The sequence below is a fragment of the Papio anubis genome, chromosome X (genome assembly GCF_008728515.1).
Source record: "Papio anubis isolate 15944 chromosome X, Panubis1.0, whole genome shotgun sequence".
In the NCBI taxonomy this organism is placed as follows: Eukaryota; Metazoa; Chordata; class Mammalia; order Primates; family Cercopithecidae; genus Papio; species Papio anubis.
In genome coordinates, this window is record NC_044996.1 from 1,821,573 (window position 1) to 1,825,489 (window position 3,917).

Consider the following 3,917-nt stretch of genomic DNA (forward strand, 5'->3'; position numbering starts at 1 on the left):
CAGTAGTGTATCTTTAAATTTCCAAACATAGGGGAGCCCTTAGTTTTAGTTTGGTTGCCAATTTATGCCTTTATTCTATTGCATCAAGAACATGGCTGGTGTGATGTGAGTTCTTTTGCTATTTGCCGAGTCTTGTTTTGCAGCCTAGGACATGGTGAGTGTTAGTAAATGTCCAAGGTGAACTTAAAAACAATGTGTGGTCTGTAGTTTTTGGGTGTCCACTAAATTAAGCTTGTTCAACTTTTCCATATTCTTTTTTTTTTGACAGAGTCTCACTCTGTTGCCCAGGCTGGAGTGCAGAAGCACGATCTCAGCTCACTGAAACCTCAAGTTCAAGTGATTCTCCTGCCTTAGCCACCTGAGTAGCTGGGATTACAGGCACGAGCCACCACATCTGGCTCATTTTTATATTTTTTATTTTAGTTTCAGCATGTTGGCCAAGCTGGTCTCGAACTCCTGACCTCAAGTAATCTGCCTGCCTTCGCCTCCCAAAGTGTTGGGATTACAAGCATGAGACGCTATGCCTGGCCCAATTTTTCTACATTCTTACTAATTGAGTCTGCTTAGACCAGCAGTTCCAGTGAGAGGTGGTATAATTTCCTGCAGGGAGAATGTGCTTTTTTTAAATTAATTTTTCCTTTTCTTGTTTTGTAGTCATTTGAGGCTCTATCATTATGCAGGCACACAAGATCAGAATGGCTAATGCTTATTTTTTTTCCTGTCACCCAGGCTGGAGTGCAATGGCGTGATCTTGGCTCATGGCAACCTTCTCCTCCCAGGTTCAAGCAGTTCTGCCTCAGCCTCCCAAGTAGCTGGGACTACAGGTATGAGCCACCACGCCTGGCTAATTTTGTACTGCAGTAGAGATGGGGTGTCACCATGTTGGTCAGGCTGGTCTCGATCTCCTGACCTCAGGTGATCTGCCCGCCTTGGCCTCCCAAAATGCTGGGATTACAGGTGTGAGCAACCACGCCTAGCCGCTAATACTTCTTTTAAAATAATTTACTTATTTATGTATTTATTATTTTCCCCCACCCCTCCCCCGCCAGTGAATGCTTTGGAATGAATACTCATCAGTATGCTGCAACCTCTTTTAATCCTAATAATGATTTTGCCCTGGAGCCTAGTTTGTACGATATGAGCTTCTCTCCACTAGCTTCCTTTTGCATGGTCTTTGCCAGATGTGTCTCCTTCTATCTGTAGCAATTAGAGCCATTCCAGCTATGTGTCAAAAATAAACAAAAGGGGTTTATGATCAAGCATGGGCGACTTACGCAATCGTCAGAAGAAATAGAGGAACAACTTCCAGCCCTCTGAATCGGCCACTTCCTGGGATCAGGAATAAATCCTAATCTCAAAATGCAGGTAAACAGTCTACCTCCTGTCCCCTAAATGAGATGCCAAGCATGCCCCTCCCCTCAGCCAGGCTGTCTCCATCCAAACTTCAACGACCACTGGCCTCCCTGCTGACCCACGTCCCACTGAGGAGCACCAAGCTCTGAACCAACTGCCTGTGCACCATCCCCTCAGGCCGCACCTGCTCCCCAGGTCTGCCCCTCCTTTGGAGCTGCCTCTGTCCACCAAGGGTGCTGTCACTCACCTAACCTTCCAAACCAGAACCCAGTGGCACCTTGCTGCCCCCTCCACTCCCTGAAGAAGCTGCCCCCATGCCTGTCAAGTTCTTCCAACTGCTCGAAACTTCTGGAACTTCAGGCCTCAGCATGTCTTGTCTGGGTGGCTGCAATGGCTATGCTTTCTTCTCTCTCTCCATCAATCAATCAACCAATCAATCGATCATCTATCAATCAACTATCCACCTATCAGTCTATAATGAATAATCTATCAATCTATATCATTTATCTATATAATCAATCATTGATCTATCTCATGTATCTTCCTATCTACCTGTTATCATGTCTCTCCATCTGTCTATCATTTATGCCTCTATCATGTCTATCTTTCAATCATTTATCTATCACCAGGCACAGTGGCATGTGGCTGTAGTCCCAGCAACTCAGGAGGCTGAGGCAGGAGGACTACTTGATGCTAGCACATTGAGTCCAGACTGGGCAACATAGTGAGATCTCATCTCTAAAAAAATTTTAAATCATCTCTCTCTCTCTATTCATCTATCTATCCATGTATCTATCATGTATTATCTTTTATCTATCACTTATCACCCATCAATCATCCATCATCTATCAATCATCTATATCAATCATGTCTATACATGTATATATCTATGTATCAATTTATCCATCAATCATCTACCATCTATCTGCTTTTGAGGTGATATTCACAAAATACACAATCAATCCCTTTAAAGTGCACAATTCAGTGGCATTTAGTATGCTCTATAGTTCCAGAACATTTTCTTCACAATAAAAAGAAATCTGAGGCTGGGTGGGGTGGCTCATGCCTATAATCCAGCACTGTGGGAGGCTCAGGCAGGACGATCGCTTGAGCTCAGCAGTTTGAGACCAGCCTGGGCAACATAGTGAGATCCTGCCTACAAAAGAAATCACAAAATTAGCAGGGTATGGTGGCACACGCCTGTAGTTCCAGCTACTCAGGAGGCTGGGGCAGGAGAATTGCTTGAGCCGGGGAGATCAAGGCTGCAGTGAGTTATGACTGCACCACTACACTCCAGCCTGGGTGACAGGGTGAGATCCTGTCTCATTAAAAAATAAAAAATAGGCCGGGCGCGGTGGCTCAAGCCTGTAATCCCAGCACTTTGGGAGGCCGAGACGGGCGGATCATGAGGTCAGGAGATCGAGACCATCCTGGCTAATACGGTGAAACCCCGTCTCTACTAAAAAATACAAAAAACTAGCCGGGCGAAGTGGCGGGTGCCTGTAGTCCCAGCTACTCGGGAGGCTGAGGCAAGAGAATGGCGTGAACCCGAGAGGAGGAGCTTGCAGTGAGCTGAGATCCGGCCACTGCACTCCAGCCTGGGTGACAGAGCAAGACTCCGTCTCAAAAAAAAAAAAAAAAAAATACATACTATATATATATATATATTTTTAAAAGGACCCCCGCCCCATTTTCCTTCCCCTGCCCCAGCCCTTGACACCCACTTGTCTGCTTTCTGTCCCGATGAGCCTATTCTGGACGTTTGTGTCTGGCTTCTTTCACCCAGCATGAACTCTTCGAGGTCTATCCGTCATGTTATGGCGGAATGGCACTGCGCCTTATGGACAGGCTGTTTGTCCATTTGTCTGTTGACGAGCACTCAGGCTGCCCCACCTTTGGGAGGCTATGGCCATTCATGCATAAAGGTATGGCCGTACAGCTGTTCTCAGTTCTAGTGCCTCTGAGGCCAGGTGGGCTGCTGCACCCCATTCCCACCAGCCACCCTCACATGCAGCCTGCAGAACTCAACACTGCTTCCCTGTTGCTGACAGCGCCTTGGTGGCCTCTGGGCTAAGTCCTGCCTCTGTAGTGTGGCCTCCAAGGCCCGCCGGCCGCAGCCCTCCCTTACCCTGCATGCAGCACGAACACCCTGTGCTGTGCTCCTGGTTCCCCCCAGGTCCCTGCACAAATGGCCCCTTCTCCCTAGAAGAGCCAGCAGCACCCTGTGTGGCAGCTTAGACATCCCTTCTCTTGCCTTTGTGCTCCTCCCACAGGGACCAGCATGATTCCCTCCCCTAGTCCTATTTGGGCTCAGCCAGTATTTCTGTGCAATGTTGTTGCAGGTTCTGCCCTGCCACCGTCATGGGAACCCTAAGAGCATTGGTGTGAGGCTTGGTGGAGGACATGCTGGACCGTGTCTTCTGGTGACTTTCCCCCGCAGAAGGGCTTGGGGGTCAGGCCCACTCCTTTCCCAAACTCACTCTTTCCCCCACAGGCAACCCACTCCCTCTCCTCCATCTCTCCCTGAGACCCGCAGCAGACACCACCAGACTCCGAGGCAGGGA